We start from the raw sequence: 17,164 nt of genomic DNA, 5'->3' as shown, positions 1-17,164 counted from the left end.
CCGATTCAGAGTACATAGTGATCATAGGGTACTCAAGTATTTCCTTACTCAGTCAAATCTCACTCCAAAGCAACGTCGTTGGGTAGCTACATTACAGAATTATGATTTTGACATCACTCATACAAGGGGCAAAGATAACATAGTGACTGATTCTCTTTCTCGTATCAGCTATGACAGAATTACATAATGACTGGATTGAAGAACTACAGGAAGCCTATCTTTTAGATGAGGAATTCAACCAAATCTTTCAGAAATTACAGCAAGGTCTTATAGAAGAAAACTCGCATTACCAGCTTAAAAATGGTCTTATTTGGTGGAAAGGCAAGATTGTTATTCCCTCTACTTCTTCTTTTAAGCGAAAATTTATGGAGGAGTTACATTCTTCGCCTCTAGCTGGACACTTAGGAGTTTTTAAGACCTATGACAGGATCAGTAAAAGCTTTTATTGGAAAGGACTGTGGAAAGATGTCAAGGACTTTGCTATGAAGTGTATGCCTTGTCAATAGAATAAGGACAGCGCCCATAAGCCAGGAGGTTTGTTACAACCATTGCCTATCCCTACGAGCAAATGGACTCATATTACTATGGATTTTATTACTGGTTTACCTACTACCAAGAAGGGATGGAATAGTATTTATGTGGTGGTAGACAGACTCACCAAGGCAGCTCATTTTATTCCTACCAAGATTTAGTTTACTGCTTCTCAAGTGGCCAACCAGTTTATGGCGCTACATGGATTACCGCAGGTGATTGTCCATGATAGAGACTCAAAGTTTATGAGTAACTTTTGGCACGTGGTATTTACATCTATGGGCACTAAATTGGCTCCATCTACAGCTTATCATCCTCAAACTGATGGACAGACAGAGAGAGTTAATAAATGGTTGGAGACTTATCTTCGCCATTTTTGCTATGATGTCCAAACCTCATGGGATTCTTGGTTACACTTGGCTGAGTTTGCTTATAACAATTCCATTCATGCGAGCATAGGAGTTTCACCCTTTGAGGCTTTGTATGGTTATAAGGTGCCCTTACCCACAGTCATCTTTAATGAAAAGATCAATCCTCATGGGAAGGAGGAGTTGAAAAGAATGCAGACCCTTCTTCAGCAATGCAAGGTGAATCTAAGGAAGGCTCAAGATCAAATGAAGATGTATGCTGATGAGAAGAGGAGGCCTCTAGAGTTTCAAGAAGGAGAGCTGGTTTTGTTGAAGGTGCCCAAATCCAAGTACTCTACGTTAAAAGATGGATCTAGTAATAAGCTTGCTCACAGGTTTTATGGCCCTTACCAGATCCTCAAGCGAATTGGAGATTTGGCATACAAACTAGAGCTTCCCTCTTCTACAAAGATTCATAACGTCTTCCATGTTAGTCAGCTCAAGCCCTATTATGGTGATTCAGTGGATATAGTTGATGAGCTGCCACCCATTGATGAAGATGGTCTTATTCAATACATCCCAGAGGCTGTTATAGGTCAGTGTGAAAAGAAGCTTCGATCACGTTCTATTGTGGAATATTTGATCAAATGGAGAGGTTTACCATCTGAAGAGGCTTCTTGGAGACCTGATTCTATATTGGATGAGTATCCATACTTGAGGGAGACACTGGCCTATTGCTTCTGGAGCTAGTAATGATGCAGGCTGGTTCGGGACAGCACGCTGTTTTAGAACAGTTTTTATCGTACCTAATTTTCAGAGTTAAGCTATCTATATGCACTTAAAGTACTCTTCAAGAGCTTCATTTTAATATATGGTACGTCTCATTTGGACACTCCTACCAAAAGTTATGGCAGATTTGGTCCAGCAGGGTCTGTTTACTCAGCAAGATGTCTACTTTGTTTCGGGATTATCTATTGAAGACTTTATGGCTCCATTTGCTTCTGAAGTATTTCAAATCATGTATATAGTTGGGACCTACTTCCGTTCTTCAAATTCAACTCATGTAGTGGTTATACTTCATTCGTTTCCCATTTGTAAAGTTGTAAAAACAGAGTAGTACTCTGTTCTATCCATCTTCTTTCTAGTTGTTTCTAGGTTTGTTTCTGAGGACAAAACTTTTTGGGAAGGGATGGATTGTAAGAAGCTGGGAATAACAAATTAGTGTTAATAACATTGATATTATGCCATGTCACACTGACATTGGTATAAAAGGAGAGAAGATGTAATTTTTCACATCTTTTTGACACATTAATACAATTACAAACTTTCTCTCTCTTCTTGCTCACAACTTCCATGGCTTCCCCTAATTTCTTATCTTTCTCTCTCTAAATCAAGTCTTTATCTCTCCTCTTCACTCTTCTTCTCTCTCTTCCTGCAGTCTTTTTCTCTCTACTGTAGTCTTCTCTCTCCTCTTTCTCTCTCCCTAGTTCTCTCTCTAACATATCAAGTCCCCTCTTTCCAACATCAATACAAACTTGTACAATAGGTAAGTCTTGGGCCATAAGAGCATCAACAATAACTACATGATATCTAATAGGGGTTGGCTATATATAGTAACAGAAGGTTTCTCTTGAAAGATTATCATGTGTACCTCAATCACCTACTCAAGTTTCTTATGCATCTTATCCTCATAGAATACAATATCATGGCTACAGATTACTTTCCTAGCATGCGGATCCCAAAGATCATAGTGCATCTCACTTATATCACCATATCTAAGAAATATGCATTTGATAGACCTTAAATCCAACATGTTGTACTTGTATTTTGGAATCTAGTAGAAGGCCTCACATTGAAAGACTATCAAGTATGCATCTAAAGGAGGTTTACTAGACTATACCTCCTTTGTAACTCTACTATTAAGAGCAGTGCATGGGGATCTATTAATCAAACAAACTATAGTAGTAATTACCCTAGTCGAGAACATATAAGATAATCCTACATGATTGACTGTATTGCAAACCCTCTCTTGAAAATGGTCTGATTAATACACTTGGTAATACCATTCTAGAGTAGACTACAAGGAGCAGCCAACTAATGTTCAATGCTCTGATCATCATAGAACTACTCAAAATAATGAGATGTCTGCTCATCCCCATTATCTAGTCTTAGGCATTTTAGCGTATGTCCAAAGTGGCTCTCAACCAAAGCAAGAAAGTACTAAAAAGTATCTTAAATATCTTTTTTTTCTTTATGAGATAGATCCAAACTTTATGTAAGAAGTCATCAATGAACATAACAAAATGCTTAGCACCACCCAAAGACTTCTAAGGCATGAAAGTAGAAATATAAAAATGAACAAGAGCCAATAGCTCACCATGCATGTAGAGCCATACTTCTTATGAGAATTATGAGTCTACTCGCCACATAAGCGATGATTAAAGAATCAAAATAAGAATAATCTCGGAGCAAAAGATACCGCAAATGAGTCAAAAGTTTCATTTCTTTAAGTGATATGTGCCCAAGATGACAATGCCACAAAGATACATGAGGAAGATAAGTAACGGCCAATACATGGTCCATAGATCTAAAAACAAGAAAGGGAGAAAGAATGCCAAATTTGGCACCTCTAGCAAAAATGAGATTGCCATGAGTAATCTTCCAAGAAGAATGAGTAAAAGTGACATGATAACAAGTATCATCCACCAACAATCCAATAGAAATAAGGATTTTTTTCAAAGTTGGGACATGACTTACATCATGCAAAACACAATATGTGTAGAAAACTACAAGCAGACATCAGGAGTGGTTTAAAGAGATGTGCAGTCCAAATTCTCCAAGCTATGTGGAGACAGGGGATGATGCAACTCACCCGATTACTCATGTTGGAAATGTTCATTTGAGTATGCAGGATGGTGAAACTAATTACTTGGATGATGTGCTACATATACCAAATATTACATGAAATTAGGTTTCTACTGCTCAAATGGTAGAACATGGATTGCAAGTTTGATTCTGATGGTTGTTATATAGAATATCCTAAAAATAATTGCAAGTTGATTGCAAAAGGGAAATGTGCTGGCAGATTATTTACACTTGGTTTAAGTGTGCTTGAAATGGATGTTGTCATATTTGCATAAGATTCAAGTATTGTGGCTGATATTGAAATTCAACATAAGAGAATTGGTCGCGTGAATCTACGGTAGCTAAAAGACATGCAATCAAAATAGATTGTGAATGGCTTGCCCAATTTAGGGTTGATGGGATGCATAAAGTATGTGAAGCATGTCATTTTTTAAAGCAAGAAAGGCATGCATTTTTGCATGAAAAACATATGCAAGAAGCCACGTGAATGGATACATTCTGATGTGTGGGGTCCTACAAAGACTACAACTTTGAATTGATACATTCTTATGTGTGGGGTCCTACAAAGATTACAACTTTGAGTGGTTGCAAGTATTATGTTTCCTTCATTGATAATCATACTCACAAAGTATGGGTTTACTTTATGCATGAGAAAAATGAGATATTCACTCACTTTAAAAGCTTTAAGGCTTTGGTTGAAAAGGAGACAAGGCTGTGCATATTGAATGTCTAAGATGAATGGAGGGGGAAATATCTCTCCAATGAGTTTTCTGATTTTTGTGGAGAAGAATGGTATGCAAATGCAATATACATATAGATAAACTCCATAGAAAAATGGAGTTAATGAGTAGAAAAGCAAGTATATTGTAGAGATGGCTCATGCATTGATGTCCAAAAGAAACTTTTATCATTACTATTGGGTTGAAGCAGTTGCTACTGCCATATACATTATGAATAGGACACCCATTGCTGTCTAAAGCAATTGCTACTACCATATAAATTATCTATAGGACACCCAATGCTGCTATACATAGTATGACACCCAAAGAAAAGTTTACGAGTAGAAAGCCAAATCCTTCCCATTTGAAAGTACTTGGATGTATCTCTTATATATATATTCCTGATGAGGTGCCCAATAAATTGGATCCCAAAGCAAAAAAAAATATATTTATTGGATATTCTCTTAAGAAAAAGGAAACTAGATGTTATAACCATGTTATATGAGAGTTGAAAGTGTGCAAAATGTAGTTAGGATTGATGAGCATGAGAGTGTGGCTATGTAGCAAATAGTTTAGTAGTATCACAAACATTAAGTGGTCCACAAGAGTCTCCTAGTCATGGTTCTATTAATGCATTTTGGAGTGGTAGATTGAGATTACAAGTTATTCCACCAAGTACATCACAGATGTTAAGAACATGTAAAGAGAACATTGTAGACTCATCTATTATGACAAATGTATCATCAAGTTTCTCTCATATTGATGTTGATTAAGATGGCTCTGAGCAGCAGAGCTTGGATGAGGAGTGTGGGATTCCATCTATTTAAACACCTAGTATGTAGAAGGCATAAGATGATGCTAAAGCACCTACTAGTGATCTAGGTCCATGTAGGTCAAGTAGACTAAGAAGCCAATGTAGTGATTGATATATGATAGCTATGTAAATCATCACTATGCATGCATGGCTAATATTGTGAGGATGTGGAACCTACTTATTTTGAGGATGAAATGGGTAATGAGTATTGGATCTTTTGTAATGGGCCATAGGACCCCTCCCCTAAAGGAAAAGGGGAAAAAAAATTTCATTAAGCTCAAAATTTTTTTACTCTCCCCGCCAACAGCAGTCGGGGGAGGGGGAGAGAGAGTGGGACTGGTGGATGATGGGGGGGAGGCATGCAACCTCCAGGTGGAGGGGTGGCCATGCCACCGACCTCCTCCCCTCCCCTTATATAGGGGAGGCTTCTCCCCTCCCCTGGCAGAGAAGGAGAGGAGGCTATGTTGTCATGTCACCCCCCTCAACAGCTGATGTACCACCCCCATGGCCGTCTGAGCAAAGTCCTCTCCCCCCCGTGAGTCAAGGGTTTCCCCCCCCCTCCTCGACTGATGGCACTGTTGGGCCCTCCGACTGGGCGTTTCCCCTCCCCGTCCATGCGCTGAAATGGTCCTGGGCCTTCGACTCTAGGCACCACCCTGGTTACCGCCATGCTGCAGAACGGCACTAGGCTATGTTCACAACCACCCTTCCCCTGATCACCAGCTGTGGGGCCCGTGTGAAGGAGTAAGAAGAAGGGAGGTAGTGGGAGCGCGGAATCGGCCCTGGGCCTACGATGATAGCCAACCCACCCCCCCGTTTACTAGTTGCTGCGAGACCCATCCCGAGGTCCTCCACGCAAAGCCACCGCCTCCCTAATTGCCACCGATTCAGGCCATGAGGGGAGAAGGAGTGAGGAGAGAAGGAGTGAGGTGAAAAAAGAAGAAGAAGAAGAGAGAGAGAGAGAGAGAAAAAAAACGAGGAGAGGAGGAAAAGAAGAAGAAGAGAGAAACCCGAAACCCATCAAGGTCCGGACTGCCCAATCTCCATGAGGCAAGTGGCTCCTAAGAAGAAAGTCGCGGGAAGCATAGGTGCCCAAGCCACCGATAATGCTGGAGGGGTGAGCGGAACGACCAACGTAGCACACACGAATCAAGCCCAGGTTCTAAGTGTTAAAATTTTAATTTAGGAATTATTCCTCGTTGAAGGGATGATAGGATTAATGTCGTGCATAAGGTTTTGTTTATTCTAAGAACTAAGTTGCATGCGCAAAATAGTAGAGGTTGAATTCGCATAAGATTTTATACATAAAATGATAGCTTCTGCACACATAAAATGATAAGGTTATCGCCTTACTTAACATAAAATGATAGCTTTTTAACCAGTTCAGAGCATGAATAGTCATTTAGAATTCATGTTTTCGCAATCATGGTTAAAAGAAACACATGAAATGTTAGTTTCTGTTCATGAGATACACTTGCATTGTTAGACAAAACCCTATACCTTCATGAATGCAAATCACTTGTGATCTAGTGCATTAGAACTAAGTACTCATTGCCAGGAATAAAGAGAGATAAAGGTCGTTTAGGAGGTACAACTATACTAAACGCACAATGTGCATGATGGTTAAGGTTGATTGGAAAATCCTGCATAGAACCGCACTAAGAGAATTGAAAGGATCACGTGAATCTAGGTTGCATCTTTAAAGTCTCAATGAAGAATAATGTGTTGCCATGTATGTTATCTGAACTTGGTTGGAATTAAAGATTAAAAGACCCTTGGTTGGGTTACGAATAAGGCATGTCAGTTTCCTTGACCGACCGAGTTAGGGACTAAGATACCCTAAGGTAAAACCCAAGGGAAAGGGGCAAGTATAAGTCAACTTACCAAGACCATTTTCTTGTGTAATCTTGTTTGAAATTATTGGGATCTCGCCAAGTCGCGAAAAGACCCAAGATCGGATGCTGGGAGCATCCAAGAAGAAAAGGAGTCACACCTTAGCAGTCGGTCGCACAAACGACCTCCGAAATGTTCTTAGATACATTACTTGATCTCTTTGCTCAAGGAACTAATTCAAGCAAAATACTTAATGCTTCAGATTGAAAGCCTGGAGGGAGAGGCAGAAACAGTTACCTCCGACTGTCTGCCTGGCCCTATCCAAGGGGGTTGTTAGCTGCGCCGGGTGTATGGACCTAACCCACCGTGAGAGGTCTCTCCGTGGGTGCTACTTGGAGCAGGAGGACACTTGGGTCCCAGGGGAGGCTCTGGCTGTAAATCCCTTGCTTTCGGATCCCGTACAAGAGGCCGATGTGACTCGAGATAGGATCTCGAGGCGTGTGTACTAGTCAATGGGCAGAACTTGGAGCAGCAATCCTACAAATTTTTGGGATAGCCTTCGGGCGTGATATTGGATGTACTCTAGGATTTTTGATAAATAAAGAGCAGTTATTGAAAAAAGGGAACTTGCTTGGCATTGTTTTTGTGTCTGTGCCTAAGTTACGTGAAGGAACCCATGATTAATTTGTTTAATTAAGGAAGCTGATTTTGCATGTCAAAACGTAATGTGTTAGATAATTAGATAACTAAAGAAAATTGAGGAAAGTGTGGTGGACGTGACTTAGGTCCGTCCTACAGAAGGGTGGTCTCGGTTAGCTGGGAACTTTTCTCAAATGATGAGATAATAAGACAATGAAGACCTAGTATCAGTAGATGTACAATTTTCGGATTATTCTGTTTTAGGGAAAAGGAATGGGTCTAGGCTGTACGGCAAAGAGGTTGAGCTTCGCATCCCTCTCGTTTCCCCATTCTCCATGAACCAAGTGCAGCTTGAAACCTCTTCGTCTCTGTTGTCCCTACGAAAGGTGGTACAACTGGAGCTCTACGCTAGCTCCTTCCTAGAGACTTTGCTAATAAGAAAGGAACCCTGACCTCAGGTCGATCCCAAGTGGGAAAGGCTGGACACTTCTGCTCAGGGAAGACTCGAAAAAACCTAGATCACAAACCCTGTGTCATTCCCTGCGAGTGGCAGGCGGAGCCTTCTAGACCCTCCTCCCGATGGGCTACTAAGACGTGTCCCGCAAGCAGACAAGTGGGCATGTTATATCTTGCTATGGTTGAAGAAATGGCTAAACTTAAGGATAATGACACATGGGATTTTGTGCCTTTACCTAGAAAGTTATTGGCTTGCAAATGGATATTCAAGGTCAAGCTGATGGATCCATTGAGTGCTATAAGGCATGATTGGTTGCTAAAGGGTATATCCAGACTCATAGTATTGATTATAAGGAGGCTTTTGCTCCACTAGCTAAAATGGCCACTATAAGGGCTATCATAGTAGTGGCTGCATCAAAAGGTTGGCTCATATATCAAATGGATGTTAAGATTGCCTTCTTGCAAGGGGAGTTGCAAGAGAAAGTTTACATGAAGCAATCACTTAGTTATGTGGATGAGAATCATCTAGATTATGTATGTAGACTTTGTAAAGCCTTGTATGGAGGACTAAAGCAAGAACCCAAGGCATGGCATGATAGGATTGTAGAATACCTTGTTAGCATTGGATTTCATAGAGCACAAGCTAATTACTCACTCTATTTATGTGAGACCGATACATATATTATAGATATTACTATATATGTGGATATTTTTATTATTGTGGGTGATAGTGAGACAAAGATTGACAACGTGAAGGGTCTCCTCAAGACTAAAGTTAACATGAAGGATTTGGGAGAGCTACGCTACTTTCTTGACATAGTGATAATTAGTACTCCAAAGAGTGTATGATTTTCATGGATGCATTGGATATATTGAAGAAGTATGGTATGGTTGATTGCAAGCCTATTTCTATACCTTTGGATATTAATGCTAAGCTTAGTGCACATGAGGGTAATTTAATAAAGGATATCACTATGTATCAAAAGATTGTGGGTGGCTTTATCTATTTGATGATGAGACTAGGCCAAATCTAAACTACACAGTTGGTATTTCAAACAAGAGGTCTACCAGTGGTTTTATGTTTTCCTTTAGCTATGTTGCTGTCACTTGGAGTAGCAAGACATTACTGACAGTTGCCTTGTCTAGTACAAAGGCAAAGTACAAAGGTACTACAATTGGAGCATGTGAGGTAACTTGGTTACACAAGCTACTTCCTTATTTGGGGATACAAGTGGACAAGAAGAGTATCATCTATTATGATACCCTCATTAGCATTCAATTGGCTAAGAACCCAATGTATTATGTGCAGAGCAAACACATAGAGGTCCATTACCATTTCATTCGAGAGCGAGTTTTGATAAGTCATGTTGACTTGGTTTATATCAACACAAAAGGATCAAGCTACTGACATTTTTAGCAAGGCCTTACTAGGAGTTGAGAAGCTTCAACACCTTAGAACTATGCTTGGAATTCACAAGAGCTCATGTTGAACTCGAGGGGGAGTGTTGAGATGGCAGCCTTTACATAAGCAACCATCCCTTATGCACCTTGGTGATGTACCAGTATATTACTCACTAGCATGTTAGGTGACCAACATGAGGATACACCAGTAGTTCTACCAGTAAACTACACCAATATAGTCCACCCTTGGTTATGGCACATTTATTGTGCCATCTCTTCTTTTCTTAGCGGGTTCACACTTAATGACCGCATGTACACAGGTTGTGGTACTTTCATATTAGTCTTTTATCATGTTCCATACTTAGTTCTTTCTGTGGAAGAATAAGAAAGAGGAAGAAGAAGACTTTAGCTCTATCTCTTTGTGTTCTCAAGTCTCAATTGCTTTTGTGCATGTACTCTTGAGTTCTTCATCTCTCTCTCCTCTTGTCTGTTTTCACACATATGTATCTAGACATTCAATCCTAATAGATCCAAGCCCATATCCATTTTCTCTATCTTGCAACTTATTCTTCCTCTTCACTCAAAGCATATTTTGTCTCAACCCAATCCCTAGTATATTGTCCATAACCAGTGCTCTCCTCTTCTTTCTTTTCACGTGTATCTATCATTTTCCTAGTGCTTAATTCACACCTTATCCTTTGATCACATTTCATATCTACAAAGAGTACTAACAATCCCCTTCACCAATCTTGGATTTCTCTCATGGCAATCATGCAAGTTTTTTTTAGAATTATTGGACATGCCTCTACCCCTCTATGGGCATCACATGCACAACTAAAATAGCCACTTGGCCAAGAACATCCATTTGTAGGTTCTTCATCATACCTAAACACCTAACTCTTGAGCTATTGGCCTTTTCGAATTTAATATGGTTTCTTCATTGATTTCCAAATTTAGTTCTTCTACAATTTTCAAGGTCATCACACAAACATGCACCCCTCCATCTACATAGAACTATGGTATCCTTTGACCATTAATCCAAGCATCTAATATTGGAACAAACTCTATATCCCCTTCAAGTCTAACTACATTATCCTCTTTCCTTTTCCTTGGTTTTCTTGTGCTTACCAAATGAGACCATTGTCCCCTCATAGAGGAACAAATTGCAAGAACAATGGAAAGTTCAAATTAGTCCCTTTCATTGTAGATCCAATTGTAAGTTATAGGGACCTTGCCCTCAACCAATAAGGAAATCTTCCATGGTTATATTTTCTCTATTCCTCTTGTTAGGGATTTGGTATACATGTTTCTCTAATGGTGCTTTATCCTTCTCATGTTGTCTCTCTTTTCTCATAATGAAATCGTCTCCACTCTTGGCTTTAGCCCTATTATTTGCTATAATAAACCAACTATCCCCTTTTTATTAGAGATCTCCATCTCCTCAACCTCTAGGATATGTAATCCACTTCTTTAATTTCCCCTTACTTGCCTCTAACTTGTTGAACTCATCATAGAAAATTTTGTCCTCCTCTTCCCTTAGGTTGCCTTTGGAGGCAATGGATACATGTCCCATGTCTCTCTAGCTAGCATGGACACAGTGACATATGTCCCCTCTCTCCACAACTAAAATAGGTTATATTTTCAAACCTACCTCTTCCTCTACCAACTCCTCTCCTTGGTTGTGGATAAGGTTTCCTTACTCCTCTATCTTGTGTAATGTTCAAGTTCAAGTTTGGCAATATTTGACTATCATCTTGTATCCCTTGCAACATATGTTCAACTAATGTAGGTTGTGGCCACACTTGATCCCATGTCATTTTTTTAGGTCCAATAGCTACTTGTACTCCCTCCCATGAAATTGTCCCTTGTCACTTAAATTCCATAGTTTTGCATGATATACCTTAAGTTTCTATCTTTCCGCTTGCATAAGTAACTACATGATCAAAAATTATCAAATGCTTTTAGCTCTGCTTTTTCCCTCAATGCTAGACTCTTGAGTTTTTCCTTTATCTTTTTCCTTTGTTTTCTTCTTACAATTTCCTATCTCTTTCTTCCAAATATTTTTTTGTGTTTGCCATTTTAGATATTTTTTCTTAGTTTTGAAGTTTTACTTCCTTCCAAATAGAGATTTCTTCTCATTGTTACTTAATCTACAATTAACCATCTCCCTAGAGGTTCTAAGCTCATCTACTGTCCACTTTCCATATTAATAATCTATGCATGTGACTCTTTAACTCATATATCTCAATGCACCTCCTCACAATATCTAAATAACTTTTTCTTTGGGGTAGTAAAACTAATGATCTCCTACTCTAGATTGATTCATGATTTCATTCTTAGCAATCATTGGTTTTTGTATACCATAGCTCCTTTATATTATATATCACTCTTGTTTCTCTATATTTGTCAAAAGTAAGTCTTGCCTCCTATTTGTCTTGATCCCCCTAGTCATTCCTTCCTCTTCCTCCTCCAATAAATCCCTTCTTTAAGATCCCTTCCATGTGTAGTTGGCACCTCTTTTCCTTTTGACCATAAATTAGACTTTCTTCATTTATCTTGCTCTCAACAACACATGCTTCAACCTTGACCTCTAATTATATTGTGCTTCTCCAATTTTATTTGACCATCTTCAAAGGCTAGGCTGATCCTTTTAGGTGTTCCAGATTCTCATTAACTATCTTCAACCCCTAATGATGACATAGGGATTATTTTTCATGCATCCAAAACCCTGATCTCTTTGAAATTACTTTTCACATACCTAAATTATTATAATATTATCATTTTTCTCTTACTAGCCAATCCCCTTTACCTCAAAACTCAATCTACCAAAATAAGTTCTAATGCATTATGTAAGATTAAGGTACTTTTAAATTTCTAGGCCCTTCTTTATCTATTTTATTTAAAAATCATTGTTTGCAATAATACTTTATTTATATTAAGCCATAAATACTTATATACATCTCCCACATTCTCTCCATTCAAACTTACCTCTCATGGTGGATGATGAGAAAAGAACTGCTCTTTTTGATCCCCCTCTCTATGCTCTTTGGATTAAAAAAAGGACCTTAACCCCCTTACACTAGGCCCATTGAATAGGCTACCTCATGATCCTTGTGCACCCAGTTAGAGAACATCACGATTACATTACAATTCAACATACCCAATCACACTGTGCTCCTGAGATTATGCATATTCTATGTCCATGCCATGTAATTCAAGTCATACCTTGTAGACATTAGAAATATGGATGCAAAGAAGATCTTGCATGTAGACTATAGTGGTGCTAGTGCTTTATGCACATTATGCAAACACATGGTTTCTTTGTTATTTTATATCTTTTCTTTTTTTGTTCTTCACTTATCTTTTAAAAAAATAAGTGCACTCAACCCACCCTCTTATTGTTGATCTCTCAACTGATTAAATATGATCGAATATCCCTCTCACAACTAATGGAGGCTTGCATATTCCTCTTCTCAAGGTCTCTCCTTATCCTCTCTCCCCAAGGTTCCTATTTAGTGGTAGATTATCCCTAATGCCATGCTAGAAGGTGTTGCTCATTGATGGTGCACTCTCATATGCAAATGCAAAGTCTAGGCTTGTTTGAGTATCGCCATAGCAAGCCTCATATTGTGAAGTGTACAGAGAAGGAGTTTTTAGTGCATCATCTACCCTTGGTCTGGATGTTATTGAGAAGGTGGGGTGAAGGTGGGGTTTACAAGTCCTAATATAGTGCATGAAATTTGGTGCAATGTAGTGCATAGCGAGTACTTTCTTCCCAATGAGTGCTAGATTCTAGTTAGAAAAAAAAAATTCTTTATGCTTTTCCTTTTTATTTAGGGGCATGTTCAAAACTTATATACCAAAACAATTCCAAATCTAGCATAATCTCTCCTTGCTATTATTTTTTAAAAAATCCAAGTCTTTAACCAAACTTCAAACTTTAAGAAACATCCTACTCATGGACTAACACAAAGCCAACAACAACAAAAATCCTCATGCTCACCATAACATTAAATGGGATATCGTATCTCCCGGGACAAATTGACAATACAGTTAAAACCACCAAAACTCCATGTTATACTACCTAATACCAATCAATCCATCAAAAACCATTGGAACACCCTATGGTGCTTGTTGCATGGCTCGGGTAAGTTACTCATGAATATATGTGTGCATCACGTGGGTTCAAAATAAGATATTTTTAAAATACCAATTTTTTACATTTTTTACATACAAAAGGGTATAATATAAAGGGGTTATTTACAGATTGAATAGAAAAGGGTTATTTTTTATTCAAGAAAAATTCATAAATAAGAATATTTATAAATAGGCCTTGAACACGCATGATGTAGAGGATATACATATAGTAACTTCCTCGAGCTACATGGATGAGCATCTGGGAAGCCCTTGCCTATGGTACCTAGTCAAGCTACAGTCATGGCATCCTAATCAAGCTAGGGCAATGTGTTGTGCTAAATTAAATGTGCAATAGTCAAGATATTAGATAGACTTCCATACTTTTAGAATTGCAACTCACTTTGGCAATAACCTCTCACCTTGTCTTCTCAACACTCCACCATAGATCCTTCTCTCCAATCCAAGAAAGTGAGGACACAAGAATAATTTCAAGTTGTAATGAGCTCACCTATATTATCTTTCTATGTTTTAGTCCAAAATCTTGAAGGCTCAAAGATGGTTCCACGACCCAACCAACAGAATCTAATGTGATCACTCCTTTACATCGAGTTCGCATCCACCACCAAGCACATCAATGAATAGAGAAGCTAATGGAAAAGAAGAAGAAAACCACAAATATGACACAGAGCTTCAGCTTCCCTCAATCCCTTGCTCAAACACACCTCACTCACTCACATGCACACACACACACACCCCCTCTCTCTCTCCCAACAATGGAAGCAAGATCAAGAAATAGAATAAACGAATAGTTATACTAATAGAGCCCCCACAGCTTAGATGCATCAAAGGGTAAATACAATTGAGACCTCCTACCCTTATATAGATAAAGAAGAGGGTTAAAGTCAGGTCACTTCTCTATGGCACCCCATTTTTGTTTTAGGATTTATTACCCTTTTGCATTTAGAGTTTGCGCAATTTTAATTTAGGGTTTGAGGCCTCTATTGGGCATCCTACCCACTTTGCAAGCTCCATGCTAGTCCTTCCTTGAAGCATGCTTTTATCTTAACCTAAATAGAACTAGGCTACACTATTGCACATAAAAATTCATGTGCACGACCCACACAATAATTGTAGTTGTGACAAATATAATTGCATGTGATAAATAAAATATGCACGAGACTCCAAAAAATAACCATGATAATATGATATTTGTAAAGTACCAAAAATAATACAATTGCCCAAAAATAATATACTAAAATGCTTGGACAATAACCACCATCAAATAAATCCAACTAGGCGCTCCGCGCCTAGACTCGCCCCCGCGCTTCGCGCCGGGGCAGGCACGATTTTGGGGGGGGGGCGACGCTCGTGCTAGGCTCTCTCTCAGACTCTCTCTCTCTCTCTCTCTCCCCAAAAAAAGCTGCCCATTCCATTCGTGAGGCAGGATTAGAAAACGCTTCTTTCATCCATCTAAAACTTCGAGTCTCAGGTCTTTGCATAACATATGAAGCTTCGATTGGGCAATACGAATCGAGAGACGGGAAGAGATGGGCTCAAATTGAGAGCAACATGAGATAGGTGCCAATTCTGTGTCATGCGAGCAATTTCAGAGAGAGAGAGAAAGAGCGTTGTCACTATTGGCGTCTTCGTCCTGGCCAGAGGCGTCCGGCTTCCCCTTCAAAGTAGCCCGTCCGATTCGTGGCGGCGCCCGCCAGGACGGTCCCCACCACCATCACCATGCTGTCTGCACCCACGTCGTAGTTGGAGAGAGAGAGAGAGAGAGAGGTGAGATAGTATCTCCGTCAGGCATGCTCTAACGGACCTCCTTATATAGAGCAGGAGGGTCGAGGGTCGAGGAGGGCAGCAAGAGCAGGTCGAGGATCGAGGCCGCAGGTGGGAGCAAGTCGAGTAGGTCGAGGAAGCGCAGACTGCAGTGGCGTCGAGGCGAGCAACTCGAGGCGGGCAGGTGCTGTCGTGGCACATGCTCCCGCCATCTTCGTGGGGAGGCTGGGGCTGCCAAGTGGCAGCAGCCCCCGACCTCCCGTTAATATATAGTAAAGATGCTTGCACTTTGACTTTATGTTTACGCTTGGCCTTTGACTATAGCCTTCCACATTTTGTTTTAACATTATCCCCCTCTAAGACAAGTGCTAATACCATGGCACTCATATCAAAAGTAGACATGGAATACTAGGAATAGTTGATGAAGGAGTAGTATTGATGGAGGACTAAGGCTTGCAACTACTAATGAAGAACTATGGATGCTAAGACTGATGTGTTTGCTATTGATGAATAGCTAGTACTAAAGAAGATGGTGCTCCTACTAATGTAGTAGATAGTGTCCAAAAATTTTGGCTCAAGGATTGTGAATGGAATATTCCAAGTAAGTAAGTTGTTGTTGTTGTAGCATTTGGTTGTAAGCTCTATTAGCTCTCTCCTTAATCTGATTGACTGCAATAGTCACACTCATCCCAATTGTCTCTTGTAGTCCCATGAAGGATACCTTCACATGTGCTTGAGTTTGATGAGCTTTAGCCAACTATTTGGTGAGAATTTCTATCCTTGTATTTTCTTGCACTAATTGGGACCATGAGATCTACAATTTGTGTACATCTAGTTTTATCCCTTTTCCTCAAAATTTCAACTTCTTGCATCTTTTCTCTCAACTTCTCCATCCCTTGTTGTTCTTCTTAATCTAGTTCTATAGGTCATGTGGTGGTGCTGAGCTAAGTGCCTCAAGAATTCTTGATTAGTTGTTCTCTCCTTGCCATACTTTCTCTATATGTCCATCCTCTCTTAAATTGCTTGTTATTTGTCCTTTTTTAACTCTGCACATAAGTGCTCCAATGTGGCAACTCCTTCAAAGACTCCTTGATGGCTATGTAGAGATCTTCTTAGTATTTGTCTTTTTTGTTGAGATACCAAGCTCAACAAAAGCTAACACTCACATATCATTTTTGCATTCATATCATCAACATGGTTGATAGTTGCATCGACATATTATTTCAGTAACACTTTACATCTAGTGGACATTAGTTAGTCAACTTACTTGAGTTACGAGATATCTAGGCAATGCTCACATGAATCAAAACATGCATAGTCAAGGGGCGGTAAGTACTGCAAACCAGAAAGCATTTTTATTCCTTTCAAGGACATATATCCCAAACGGGCACGCTAAAGAGATACATGTGGGATGGAACCCCTGACAAAACATGGTCAACAGAGGACCCATCAACTACAAGAGGATAGAGGCTGCTAGCTTTGGCACTTCTAGCAAGCACAAGTCTGCCACGGGTGATCTTCCAGGTAGAATCCCCAAATGAAACATGAAACCCAGCATCATCAAGTTTCCCTACAGAAATATGACTACGTGTAAGCATAGGTACATGACGTACATCTTGTAACAAAAAAGTACTGCCAGT

Source organism: Lygodium microphyllum, chromosome 7 (assembly GCF_053477565.2).
Source record: "Lygodium microphyllum isolate KBCC chromosome 7, Lygodium_microphyllum_v1.1.10, whole genome shotgun sequence".
NCBI classification, from domain to species: domain Eukaryota; kingdom Viridiplantae; phylum Streptophyta; class Polypodiopsida; order Schizaeales; family Lygodiaceae; genus Lygodium; species Lygodium microphyllum.
The sequence above is the reverse complement of the archived record's forward strand: the minus strand, read 5'-3'. Positions refer to the sequence as shown.